This window comes from Oryctolagus cuniculus, chromosome 5, assembly GCF_964237555.1.
Source record: "Oryctolagus cuniculus chromosome 5, mOryCun1.1, whole genome shotgun sequence".
In the NCBI taxonomy this organism is placed as follows: Eukaryota; Metazoa; Chordata; class Mammalia; order Lagomorpha; family Leporidae; genus Oryctolagus; species Oryctolagus cuniculus.
Genome location: NC_091436.1, coordinates 107,009,279 through 107,024,168, shown reverse-complemented (window position 1 = coordinate 107,024,168; position 14,890 = coordinate 107,009,279). Strand labels below are relative to the sequence as shown.

Here is a 14,890-nt window from a genome sequence, read left to right as displayed (position 1 = left end):
GACTCACAAAGCTAGTATTGTTTAGAAGTTTGTAGTCAAGACTCTTAAAAGCAGTGACTTTAAGGATTTAGATTCAGACGGGATTTCTAACTCCAAATCCTGTACAATTTCCACTGAATCATGTCTCTTCATCACACTGCAGTTGGATAAAGTAGAATTAAGCTTATTCTCCTGTTGTTTACCTTTCTCCTAGGCTTTGCTCCTAAAGAGAGATCAACACAGAACAATACTATAGTGACAGAGAAATCGATTCAAAAGTTAGTTTTATTGGTATCTGGCTTTAGGTTTACACACACTCTGTTTTCCCTTTTCTCAGTAAGTTGCCTCATTCCATGAAAGCCCACTTGGGGAATGTGTGAGAGAAACTTGTAATGGGAATAAAGGAACAATCAGTTACATTCAATGAACTGTATAGAAAATTTGAAAAGTTTACTGGGTACAGTTCTTAAGGATATGTGGCCAGGAATTTATTTTTCAAAAGTACAAGAAATTTTGACATCTTTAGCAAATATCTGGGTAGCTAATATGAGGTAGGGAACAGCATTACCATAACAACTTAACTGGGCCATGAGTACTTCAAACAAAATAAATCTGTTTTATGATATATTGATAAACTTTGCAAAAGTTCTTACTCAACTCTTCATGTAAGAAGGACTCTGAATTAACATTTTTCTTTAATTAAAAAGAAAGCAAAGGCCTAGATATAACAAGATCCCTTTTTCTAGCAATGTAAAGAAAAAGTTCATGACTCTATCCTGTTTTATTATCCCTAAATTCTTAGTCTTCACATTAAGGATAATCTTATCTAGCATAAAAACTTAACCTAAGCCTTCAGAAAAACCTCATTGTTGAGAATTGTATTTAAAAGCATATTAAAATTGTATTTTAAAACATCATATTGGCTGGCACCATGGCTCAATAGGCTAATCCTCCGCCTGCGGTGCCAGCACACCAGGTTCTAGTCCCGGTCGGGGCGTCGGAATCTGTCCCATTTGCTCCTCTTCCAGTCCAGCTCTCTGCTGTGGCCTGGGAGTGCAGTGGAGAAGGGCCCAAGTGCTTGGGCCCTGCACCCACATGGGAGACCAGAGAAGCACCTGGCTCCTGGCTTTGGATCAGCGTGGTGCGCAAGCCACAGTGCGCCGGCTGCAGTGGCCACTGGGGGGTGAACCAACGGTAAAGGAAGACCTTTCTCTCTGTCTCTCTCTCACTATCCACTTTGCCTATCAAAAAATAAAAAAAAAGAAAAAAGAAAACATCATATTTATTTGAAAAAAAAAGTAAAAATTATGTATTTGTTTTGAAAGACGGAGTAACCGAGAGAAAGGCAGATAAAGAGAGATATCTTCATCTGTGGGTTCACTCTCCAGGTAGTTGCAATGGCCAGCGCTGGTCCAGGACCCAAGAGCTTCATTTGAGTTTCCCACATGGGTGTTAGGGGCTCAGACACCTGGGTCTTCTTCCATTGCTTTTCCGAGGTATTAGCAGGGAGATAGAAGTGGAGCTGCTGGCATCCCCGCAGCACAGGCACTGACTTCACAGACTATGACACAACTCTGGTCCAAGAATCTTCCTTAAATAATCTCATCTAGAATTTGATCCAATTAGTATAATCGATAATGCATGAAGTACTATTCTAAAACCAACAGAGCCTTTCTCTGTCCAATAGTTACTACAACCAGCGATTCAACACTAACTATACATGAATGCTACTCTATGCTAGAGGAGTGTATCAGCATCATCTAGAGTGAAAATTGTAGAAAACAGAGTAAATATATTGTGAAAAATACACATGCCTAGAACTGTCTCTAGATCTCTTAGGCAGACATTTCTGGAATCAAATGCCAATATGTTTTGAATTTTATTTTCCAGGAATTGCTGCATTTTATCTCCCCTTCTAACAAAACAGAAGTCTTTCCCCCAGAAATCAAAGTATGTATGTCATTACCACATACTTCAAAGCCATCATCTTCAACACCATCAATCTTCTGTTTCATAAGTACTGGAAATTTAATATTATTTTGTTTTTACTAATTTTTTTCTCTATGTCACAGAAGTTAAAATGAACCACTGTCTTTTCACAAATGAGTATTTTTTGCATCTTGTGGAAGTCTTTTTATTACAAATAGACAACATATATATCATTAATAATGCATCCAAATAACATACCAATACATGAAAGAAGTATAGTCTCCTGAACATAGATTGCTTTAGAAGTGAATGAAATCCTGTTTGTACTTGCAAATGCACAGTCCACATTTTAAAAAATTAAAAACGATATTGAAATTTATTAATGGATATGAAAAATGTTTATTCTACTGTATAACTACATATATCTTATGAATGCTCTGAAATATTTGGGAATTTTCCATATTTCTTTACTGAGACTCCCTGAAGGCAAAAACAAGTCCACAGATAAACAATTTCATTCACTCAAACTAATGAATCTTCGTTTCTCAATACAATTGTTACACTGTCATGTGGCTTATTTAAAGATAATTGTAAGAGTACTCAGTAGGTTTAGAAATAATTAAAATGACTCTACTGTTTCTATGTTCCAATATAATGAGTTGTCAGAAGTGTCTAGAGGATTAGGGATTAATGTTGAAAAGACTTTGATTGGTTTTCTTCAAATTGATAAAAAAAAATGTGTATAAAAGTTTATTGTACTATTGAAACAGTAAGTTTATGATGAATAGTTTATAACATAATGGGTTGTGCTTTTATACTTTTATTTAAGAATATGAAAATTATTAAAGATCTTAGTTTATTAAATTACAAAAGTTAATTATTCTTGAATTATTTTGCATGTGGAATAATGTATAAATTAATTTGGGTTAATTTAGTAAACCAATGGAGTCATTTCAGGTTTGATACAGGTATTTTTTGTTCATTTGGACCAAATAAAACAGATTTGAGATGAATACATCATAAAAGGCAACAAGCCTAATATAAGCTCCTTTTAAATATTAAAAATAGATTCCAGATATTAAAATATACAAAATCACCACATACATATTGAGTATCTGCGAATCAGGAATTACAAGGCACTTGTACATCACCATGAAGATAACAGAAGATCATAACAAACACAATGATGGAGGGTGCGGTAGAAGAAAAGCTAGCAAGGTCCTCTTCCCCAGCTATCAGCCGAGATAAACATATCAGTGTGACTACAGAACCTGATCCATGGTGTGCCTGAACTTTATCACTTAAATTCTCAATTAAATCCATGATGGAAAAAATACATGCCATCAGTAAGACGTATCTGATTTCAGTGTGATTTATTCTCAAAAGAATAAGTAAACATACAGAAATAAACTTCATTCAGCAATAATTTTCCCAATTTATAACCAATATATGAATTATATAACCAAGTAATACATTAATAAGTAATAATTATATTTTTGTAAAATTTTCATGAACAACTATTAATACTTCTATTCAATATATACAATATTTAAATAAAATTAAATATAAAACAAAAACTTCACTTGTAAGGACAATTATTCAAGAAGACAACACTTATACTTGGATATGGACAATAGTTTTTGCACATAGACATGGCAAATGATATTTGTTTGTCACAGTATATTAATATGTACTCTAAAAATTTAAAGAAAGGAAAATTACTAAAAATTAAAATTATGAAGTCAAATTTGTATCAAATTTTTAAACAGAAAAATATGACATTCAAATTCTTAAATAATGGTTTTTTTTTAGGATTTATTTATTTAGTTGAAAGTCGGAGTTACACAGAGAAAGAGAAAGAGGGATAGAGGCAAAGAGAGAGAGGTCTTCCACCCGATGGTTCACTCCCCAGATGGCCACAATGGCCGGAGCTGCACCAATCTGAAACGAGGAGCCAGGAGCTTTTTCCAGCTCTCCCACATGGGTGCAGGGGCCCAAGAATTGGGCCATCTTCCAGTGCTTTCCCAGGCCATAGAAAAGAGCTGGATGGGAAGTGGAGCAGCCGGGATTGAAACCGGCACCCATATGGGATGCCGGCAGTGTAGGCCACGGCTTCACCCGCTACGCCACAGCACCAGCCCCTTTATGGTAAATAATGTGAATGTTCCTAAAATTTTTAAAACTGTTGAGTTTTTCATAATGTCATCTTTTTCTTTTTTAATTTTTTTATTTATATAAGAGGAACAAATTTCATGTATTTCATATATACAGATTTAGGAGCTTAGTGACACTTCCCACCTTACTCACCTTCCTGCCATGCTCCCACCCTTCCTCCTCCTGCTTTTTTTAGGTTTATTTATTTATTTTAAAGAGAGTAACAGAGAGAGTAGGAGAGGAAGAGATCTTCCATCAGCTGGTTCACTCCCCAAATGCCCACAACAGCAAAGGGTAGGCCATGCCAAAGCCAGTTGTCAGGAACCAGGAGCCAGGAACTCCTTCTGGGTCTCTGCCATGGGTTGCAGGGACTTGAGTGCTCAGGCCATCATCTCCTGCCTCCCCAGATGTGTAAGCAGAAATCTGAATTCGATTCAGAGCAACCAGAACTCCAACAAACCTAACAAGTGGCAACATAAATTGCTACATCACATACTGGCTACTAATACTGTCATTTTATCATGCACTCCTGGAAATACTTACAAAAATTATTGGTTCCCACCCCAAGAAAGAGGTATTATTTACATATATACACATAGTATTATATGTGCAATATAGACAAATGAGCCCATCCTTTAATGTTCAGCCATAGATCTGCAGATTTTCTATCATCTAGGTTATACCATTTTTAAAGAAATGAAATCAACAAAATACAGAGAGAATGTGAACAGAAAATATCAAAGTACAAAAAAATGAACTTTCTGATACTGATGTTTGAAATCCCCTGTCCACAGAAAATATGATTTTTCTGGGGTTTGGAGATCAATAAATTCTTCCTTTCAATAAAGCTTATACTAAATATTATACCACATAAAGAAAAGAATGTGAAAAGAAATCAACATTATACACTTTTAGGGAGAGTAGAATATTCCCTGGGTACTTCACCAACATAAAAATGCGAAGTTAACCAAAAATCCTAATCATATGGGAACTGCTGATTAAAACAGATTGCAGAACTTGACTCAGTATGAAAAACTCATACTGAAAAACAAAAGCAGTGAACACTGCAGTTACAGAAGGCAGGACAAGAGTCAAAATATCACCTACTTATTTTCTAACTTGGATTTTTGTCGGTGTTATTTATTCATATGTATTGCTTGATAACCTGGACTCCAAGTCAATGAAATTCAATGTTCAATGTGCAAAATGTGTCTGATATTTTCACATTTAAATACAGAGATAGGGAGGGTATTGTGGCAAAATAGGTTAAGGTGCCATTTGGGACAATAGCATCCCACATCAAAGTGCCTGGTTCAAGTTATAGCTAATCTGTACTTTTTATCCAGCGTCATGGTAATGTGCCTAGGAGGTAGCAGATGAAGACTCACATGCCTTGTTTCCTGTCATCCACGTAGGAGACCCATATGGAACTCCTGGCTCCTGGCTCAGCCTCACATCTTCCTGGCTGTGGCTTGCATTTGGGGAGTGGTCCAGCAGATGGAAGGGCTCTCTCTGTCTCTTCTTCCCTCTCTCTGTCACTCCTGCTTTCAAATTCTTAAACAAATATTATTGAAAGAAAACAAGGCATAGCTTAGCAAAACATACAAGGAAAAATACTTCAATATTATTTCTTTACTCATGTAAGAAAAATTTTGAATTTTAACAGTTCCATAGAATATCATTATGTTCAAATAAAGGAACATAACTAATGTAGAAATACAGCTTTATGTAATGAAGCAGTAAATCACAATTATTTCTAAAGGAACAAGAAAACAATAAACAGAAACACAAATATAAACAATAGCAAAATAGTAAAAAAAAAAAAAAGTGTGATAAGAAATACCCCTGCATAGCAGTTCAATCTCACATACTTCCATATGCATTTTGACTCTTTTTGAGAATAATATTCATATACAGATATAAATAAAAATAATTTAAAGCCTTCTCATTTATAGGAGAATGGAAATAAAACCTTTCACTCTGTAATTTAAGTAATTCTAGCTATGCAATTCTTACATATTCCTGCAAATTTATTTTTTCTACAGAATTTTCCTGTATGGACTTCAGTTTCTTTCTCAGTTAATTTGTTGATCTCTGAATGCCCACTACTAGCCACACTGTTCAAAGTTAAACTGATTATTAAAGAAAGTGGTAGCTGTTTGAATGACTTCTGTACTGTTTATTTCTATTTTATCCCTTCTCCATATATGTTTGTAATCTTGGGTTTTTACAGTCTTTATTCTAAAGTAGAAGAAACTTGTTACTCTCCAGAGGCCATCAAATCTAATTCTTGACTGAAAATATCCTAATTTTTTTTCTAATCTTAGCTAATTAGTAGAAAAATCAACAAATGATGGTGAATTGAAATATAATTCACTATATTATCAATTTACTCAAAACAAATTTGACCCAAAATGTCTAAATCAATGATTCTTCAAATGAGTCACAAGATGAATTGTTGAAATATTTTTCTAAACTTTTTGATTTACCAAAGGTAAAGTTGTTCTGGAGTAGCATTTGCAGGAATTTTTTAGCCAGCTATGTTGATTCTCATATTCTTTTTTACGTTGGAATGTCCCAGGTTGATTCATGAATGGCACACTTTCTACAGAATGTTCATTTCTGCTTCTCTATACTAACATTTCTTGTACTCTTTCCAGTGCCCTGCTTTGTTCATTCCTGTATGTATTAATCAGGGTTGTCAAAAGAAATGGAACAAAAAAATAAATATGAAGGCTGTGTAATTCTGGCCACTGAAATGTCTCAAGATCTATAATTGGCAAACTACACAACAGGAGAGGCAATAGTAAAAATTCCAGTAGGAGTCTGAAAACCAGAGACAAATGCTATCCTGTGCCTACATCATAATTGGTGAGTCAACCATGAGACTGAAATTATCAGTGCAAATTTTTTCAATGTAAATCTGGGTGCTTTTGTTTCCAAAACTAATAACACTGCGACAGCCACTGTAATAGTCTATTGGTGTTAAGGGAACGTAAACGGTAATGCAGACAGAGTGCCAGCTCTTGGCTATCTGCCTATGTCACACGAGTACCATTGCAGTGTGTTACTGGAGTTAATGCCCATGCAAGACAGGTTGGCTCTGAGCACTGTGCTATCACAGATGGATGTGAACAGAAGATATCAAAGTACAAAAAAAGAACTTTCTGATAGAGTAGGTGTATTCCAGTAGGATTAAACTGTGAGATAAGCTGATGGAAAATCCAGATGTCAAGTGATTTGCTGATGGCAGTAGTTTCATGAAGGAAATCAGTAGTCTCATGGCTTTTCTTCATGAAGAAGCACTGCCTGCTACAAATTACAGACTGAATATAAGAAACCAGGTGTTACTTAGCTCTGCTGCTGCAATTAAATTAAAATACCCAATCTGAATACATTTGCCAAGAGTCAAACTTATTTTAAAGATTTTTTTTATTTATTTGAAATCAGAATCTCAGTGAGAGAGGGAGAGCCAGAAAGAGAGAGAGAGAGAGAGAGAATCTTTCATCCACTGGTTTACTTCTGAGATGGCTGTAATGTCCAGGGCTGGACTTGGCTGAAGCCAAGAGCCAGGAGCTTTATCTGGGTCTCCCACATGAATGGGAAGGGCCCAAACACCTGATCCCTCTTCTACTGCCCTTCTCAGGCAATTAGCAGGGAGCTGGATTGGAAGTAGAGCAACTGGGATCCATACCAGTGCCCATGTGGAATGTCAGCATTGCAGGTGGAGGCCTTACTTGGTATGTCACAAGGCTGGCCCCAAGAATTAAATTTTTACCTCTTGAGTCTTCATAGGTACCCACAGAAGATAAGTCTTTATACTCTTGTAAGTGAATTGAAGACCTCAAATACCTGTGTTAGGGTTGAGAAGCATCCACCGCCCAAGGAACTACTCCAAGAGACACTCACATGCAATCAGCAAGGGGTTTATTCAAACCAGCATGCTGGGGCTCTCTGAACACACAGGAACAGAGCAGCCCCGAGAAGTCAAGGGTCAGGGTTTTTATAGGGTTTTCAGAGACTAGCAAATCATCTCACACCGAGGGAAGCTCATTAGCAAATCAACTCACACTGCAGGAAACTCAAAGCACGTGCGGGCAGTTCAAAGGACATCTCCTAGAATTGATTGAGGCATTAACGGTGGGTGAGGCAAGGATTACACAGCTTCGGCCCCTTATCCTCACACAGGTGCATCTGTAAAGATAAGTAACCGAAACTATACAACCCCTGCCCCACAGGGTTTCAGCTTTGGGGAAGGAGGTTTGGGCCTGCATTTTTCTAGCTCAATTCTTCATTCCCCTCTTTTTGTGAGGATCTCTAATCTTAGAGATCATCCGTTTCTGCCTCCTTGAGAGTTGTTTCCAATCAGTTCAAAAGGCGTGAAACATAGAAGGGGAAGGAGTATTTCTGGCCCTGAACAGAGCATAAGGTAGGAGCAGAGTCCAATCCTTTAAGCCAGTCTCCATAGCCAATTTAGTTAAGGTCTCCTTAATTGTTCTATTCATTCTTTCTACCTGACCTGAGCTTTGGGGTCGGTAGGCACAATACAATTTCCATGTAATCCCCAGTACCCTGGCCAGACCCTGACTTACCTGGGCCATGAACGCTGGTCCATTATCAGACCCAATTACCTGAGGCAGTCCAACCGAGGGAAAATTTCTTCTGTTATTTTCTTAGCAACGATTAGGGCAGTTTCCTTACGAGTGGGAAAGGCCTCTACCCATCCCGAGAAGGTGTCGACGAAGACCAGGAGTTATCTGTAGCCACGCCTAGCAGGTTTGATTTCAGTGAAGTCCACTTCCCAAAATTGTCCTGGTTTATCGCCCCTCAGTCTCTTTCCGTCCGATATTTGGGTCAGGTGAGCATTTACTGCCTGGCAAGCTTTACAATTTTTGGCGACCTGTTCTGCCAGGCGTTTGTTATCAGAAGGGGATAAAGAAAAAGGCTGGTCTCGCAGTAAGCTCTGCAGCTTTTGCGCCCCGAGGTGAGTGAACTGGTGGACCTGCTGCAAGTAGGAGATTGCCTGTTGTTCCCACGTTACTCCCTCGGGCCCTGATGAGAGACCATCCCCTCCTTCTGCTATGAGGACATTAGCCTCAGGGTCCCGCAGAGCCACTGCTCTAGCTTCTTCATCCGCCCTCCGATTTCCCACGACCACCGGATCAGTCCCTTTGTGATGGCTTGGGCAGTGTATTATTGCCAGCCTAGAGGGTAGCAGGACAGGGGCCAGGAGGTGGAGGATTTCAGCCTTGTGTTTTACTTCCTTTCCTGCTGAGGTTAACAGTCCTCTCTGCTGATAGATTGCCCCATGCACATGGGCCATGGAAAAGGCATAGCAGCTATCAGTATATATATTTGCCCTTTTTCCTTTCGCCAGTTCCAGCGCTTTTGCTGATGCGATCAGCTCGGCCTTTTGGACTGAGGTTACCTCCGGCAGGCTGGCCGTCCAGATGGTGTCTGTGGCGCTGACTACTGCCGCCCCGGCCCGCCGCTTACCATCCAGTAGAAAGCTGCTCCCGTCTGTGAACCACGTTACCTCTGGGTTGGATAGTGGCTGGTCTGTCAGATCTTGGCGGTATCTGCTTCCTTGGCCAGGATATCCTGGCAGGTGTGGAGGACGGGATCTGCAGTCTCATCCGGAAGCAGGGTGGCAGGGTTCAAAACAGTTGGGGAACCGAAAGTAACTCAATCCTTATCCAATAGAATACTCTGGTAGTGGGTGATGTGGGCGTTTGAAAGCCAGCTATCAGGCGGTTGTCTTATGACACTCTGCAATGAATGTGGAGCTATGATAGTCAGCCTTTGTCCCAAAGTCAATTTATCCACATCCTTAGTCAGTAGGGCAGCTGCCGCAATTGCTTTTAGGCACCGGGGCCACCCACTGGCAACCAAAACCAGAGGCTTGGACAGATAAGCTACCAGCTATTTCCAGGGCCCCAGGGTCTGGGTGAGGACCCCCCTGGCCATTCCTTTTCATTCTTCTATGAAAAGGGTGAAAGGTTTTTCAACATTTGGCAAGGTTAGGGCGGGTGCCGAGAGCAGTGCCTGTTTGATGCCATCAAAGGCCTGCTGTTGTTCTGGTCTCCACACAAAGTCCTTGTCCCCTTTTAGCAGTGGGTAGAGTGGGGAGGCCAAGGAAGCAAACCCCAATATCCATAGCCTACAAAACCCGGCCGTCCCCAGAAATTCTCGAAGCTGTTTTCGAGTAGTGGGGACAGGGATCTGAGTCACAGTCCTTTTGCCCGCCTCTGTTAGCCAGCGCTTTCCATTTTTAAGGGTGTATCCCAAGAAAGTGACTTCCCACCTGCACAATTGGGCCTTCTTTGCAGAAGCCCGGTACCCTAGTTGGGCCAATTCCTGCAGCAGGGACCTTGTGCTGTACTCACATTGTTTTTGAGTTGCAGTAGCCAGAAGCAAGTCATCTACGTACTGCAATAATGTCACCTCTGGATGGTCGCTTCAGAAATGGCTTAGGTCCCGGTGGGGTGCTTCATCGAATATGCTGGGTGAATTTTTGAAGCCCTGCAGTAGCCGTGTCCAAGTCAATTGTCCCGATATCCCCTCCTCGGGATCCAGCCACTCGAAGGCAAACAATGGTTGACTGTCCTCATGTAGTCGCAAACAAAAGAAAGCATCTTTTAAATCCAATACAGAGTACCAGGTGCGCTCAGGGCTGAGGGTGCTCAGCAAGTTGTAGTGGTTAGGCACAGTAGGGTGAATGTCTTGAACCCTGCCGTTTACTTCCCTTAAGTCCTGTACTGGGCAATAATCTTGTGTCCCAGGCTTTTTGACTGGCAGCAATGGCATATTCCAAGCCGAATGACAGGGCTTTAGGACTCCTAGGGAAAGTAGTCTTTTTTATGTGAGGCTGAATTCCCTCTCTGGCTTCTCTGCTCATAGGGTACTGTCTAACCCGTATAGGATGGCGCTGGTTTTTAAGGTAACCACTACTGGGGGCTGGCAGGTAGCTAGCCCCAGTCCTGCCATTTCTGCCCAGGAATCAGGATAATTGGCAAGCCAAGATTGGATTTCTGATTCCTGCATCTCCTCTAATTTTTCCTGGAATTGATATTCATCTTCCACTGACATAGACAGTGTGGTGGCCACTGGGGTGTCTACCATGGGGTTTAGGAACTCCACCTGTGGTCCAGTAGGCTCAAAAGTTATTTGAGCCTTTAATTTGGTAAGCAGATCTCTTCCCATCAAAGGGGCCAGGCAGTCAGGAATTACCAGAAAAGAGTGTTGGACTTTACCCTTTCCCAAGTCCACAGTCTGTTTTGTAGTCCATGCTTGGTACCGGCTGCCATTGGCTCCCCTTACTAAAGATTTTTTGCTGGATAAGGGACCCAACGGGGCCTGCAGGGTGGAGTAAACTGCCCCAGTGTCTATTCCAAAATTGATGGGAGTCCCCTCCACATTAGAATTTACCCTGAGCTCGGGGAGGGATCTGAGCCCCGTCACCCCAATCTTCCTCTTCCAGAGCAAGGAGCGTTGGTTTGGGCCGAGTGGCCTTCCTTTTGGGGCACTCGTTTGCCCAGTGTCCCTTGTCTTTGCAGTAGGCACATTGATCTGGGTCCAGGGGTGGACGACGCCGTGGGCCCAGGTTGTTTTCCTTTCTATCTCCCTTGCCATGAGCTCCTGTTTTACCTACTACTGTGGCCAGGATTTTAGTTAACTCTTGGTTTCGTTTTTTATCCCTAATGGTTTCCCTTTTCTCCCTTTCCTTTTCTTTTCTTTGTTCCTTTTCTTCCTCCATCTCCCTCTTATGAAACACCTTATCTGCTTCCTTAACCAGGTCTCGCAGGGTCAGGTGCTGTAGCCCCTCTAAACGCTGTAGTTAACGGCGTATGTCTGGGGCTGACTGACCAATAAAGGCCATAGTCACTGACGCCTGCTGTTCCTCAGACTGAGGATCAAAGGGTGTATATCTCCAGTAGGCTTCCATTAGTCTTTCTAAAAAGACTGAGGGAGATTCAGAGGGTCCCTGTACTACTTCCCTTACCTTAGTCAAATTAGTGGGCCTTCGAGCCGCTGCATGGAGACCCGCCACTAGAGACTGGTGATAGGTGGACAGATGCTCCCTACCTTCATGTGTATTAGGGTCCCAGTTAGGTTGGCGCAAGGGAAACAAGTCATCAATTATATTCTGGAGCTGAGTCGGTCGCCCGTCCTGTCCTGGAACATTCTTTCAGGCTTCCAGGAGTATCCGATCCCTCTCCTCGGTGGTAAAGAGGGTGTTCAGCTGACAGTTGTCCCAAGTCGGTTGGTGGGAAAACATCAGCGACTCAACAAGACCTGTGAGACGCGAAGAGTTTTCAGAGAAAGGGGGATTATTATTTTTCCAGTTATAGATATCAGAAGATGAGAACGGCCAATACTGTAATGCCTGCATATCCCCCCACCCCCTGCCCGCCATCCACCATGGGCCCAATAGGCCGGAGAGGAAGGGTTACAGCCACGTCTTGAGGGCTCCACGCCCTCCGACTCCAAGTCCCTCTGGCAGGTCCTCCCTCTGGGGGTGATGGGGGCAGGGAGGAGGAGGAAGCAGATGCAGAGAGGGAAGCAGGAGTCGGCGGCGAGACTGGGGAGGGTAGGGGGCCCAAGGGTGCAGGGGGTAAGGGTTGGGGAACAGGAGGGTACAGTTGGGGGTGTGGATAAGGAGGGAGAGAATCAAAAACAATCAAATCCGCCTGGGATTCAGGTAAGACAGACAGTGGTGGTGGCGCTGTCGGTGGGGCGGGCATTTTCACGGGAAGCATGTCAGCCAACGCCGAAGCCTGAGAAGTAGGAAAGGTAGGAAAGGCCTTATCCAGTCAGGTGGAGTTTCACAAAGATCCTCCGAAACCTCTATGTAGGGTTGTTGGTCCGGGTGGCTGTAGCGGCCAGGCTGAAAGATGGCCTCTTTCACTCGGTGGATGAGTGGCAAATTGAATGAGCCCTCTGGAGGCCAATCTACTCCAAGGGCTGGCCATTCAGAGGCACAGAAAGACTGCCATTTAGCCTTCTTAATCAATAAGGAAAGGTTATGAGCACGGTCACGAACTTCAGACCAGTGTCCCAAAGTGAGCGACAAAGGCAGAGACACAGTAGACACAGTCTGACCCATGGTTTCGGATAACACAAGGTACACGAACAGAGAAACAATGACGGGGATCAACACACAATGACCAATTAGAGTGTCTGAAAAAACCCTAAAATAATACACCAGCCGCACCGGCCGCACCGATTGCACTGGCAATACAGATGCAGATTCAATGTCTACCCGACAGAAGCCCCTGGGCGTCCCCAGCCTTCCTTTTTCCTCCTGAGGTGTCCCCCAGGGCCGTAGCCTGTGGCCCCCGGGCATGTCTGCCAGCCACAGTCAGGGAGGGCTCACGCACCTGCCCCGACAGCTACTACTACACCAGTGCAATAACCAGAAAACGAGGAAACTTGAACAGACCTAGAGCGCTCACAGACTACCAGAATAACAACACAACATAGAATAACAAGAATAGGCACCTTTACTTACCCCGAGAGATATTCGTTGGAGGCGTCCACAGGCAGCAGACAAAATCTCGGTGGGACCTCCAAATGTTAGGGTCAAGAAGCATCCACTGCCCAAGGAACGACTCCAAGAGACACTCTCATGCAATCAGCAAGGGGTTTCTTCAAACCAGCATGCTGGGGCTCTCTGAACAGGAGCCCAGATTATAAAACCTTTTAGCCTTTGTATAAGACTGTACAATGCCTATTTTAGAACAGAGAACAGAGCAGCCCCAAGAAGTCAAGGGTCAGGGTTTTTATAGGATTTTCAGAGACTAGCAAATCATCTCACACCACGGGAAGCTCATTAGCAAATCAACTCACACTGCGGGAAACTCAAAGCACCTGCGGGGAGTTCAAAGGACATCTCCTAGAATTGATTGAGGCATTAACGGTGGGTGAGGCAAGGGTTACACAGCTTCGGCCCCTTATCCTTACACAAGTGCAGCTGTAAAGATAAGTAACCGAAACTATACAACCCCCGCCCCACAGGGTTTCAGCTTTGGGGAAGGAGGTTTGGGCCTGCAATTTTCTAGCTCAATTCTTCACCTGTCAAAAAATAAAGATAAGCAAAACCATTTCTTTTCTCATATCAAAGCTGTTGCACTCTATGGCAGATATGTTTTACCTACCTCTTCTGATTCTCCCAGGAATCTTCTATTGGCAGGAAATCTCCATAGTGTTTTCCTCTACCATAGTAAGCAAAATCCTTCTATACCTCATGAAGCCACTTTTAAAAATTTATCTGTTGTAATCTAGCCCAGATTACTGGTCATATTTTACTACAAGTATTCAAGTGTGTGGATGCTTTAGCTAATACAGTCATGAATGACACACAAACTATAGCATATATACTGATAGAGTGAGGTGGAACATATTACAGAATTATAAAATCTGTTACATTTCCACTAGCAGCAATATATTCTAAAATAGGCATTGTACAGTCTTATACAAAGGCTAAAAGGTTTTATAATCTGGGCAAGAATCATCTATCAGTTTCCACTATTTTGGAAACAAGAGTATATATTCTTCCTTTCCTGAAAGAGATCCCACATACAAATTGTCAATTATGCTCATCCTAATTGACATTAATTTTATTTCAGAGTTCAACAGATTTTCAAAGTAATGATAATCAAACAGGTACCACAACCATTGGCACTACTGAAAGTCTGTCAAGAGACAGATCCATTAAAAGTAGTAGGTTGAGATTTCCACACCCAAGATAGAGAAGGCCTACAACTCTGATAAGCAGGTGGTAGCTCTAGAAGATTTATCATCATCCTTCAGCAGCCTCTTTAACATG

At 41.9% G+C, this 14,890-nt stretch overlaps 1 pseudogene; it reads right to left on the bottom strand.

Annotated features, from left to right (window-relative positions):
• Window positions 1-8,336: 8,336 nt before the first annotated feature.
• LOC100340327 (uncharacterized) lies at window positions 8,337-13,214 on the bottom strand (annotated as a pseudogene).
• Window positions 13,215-14,890: the final 1,676 nt, after the last annotated feature.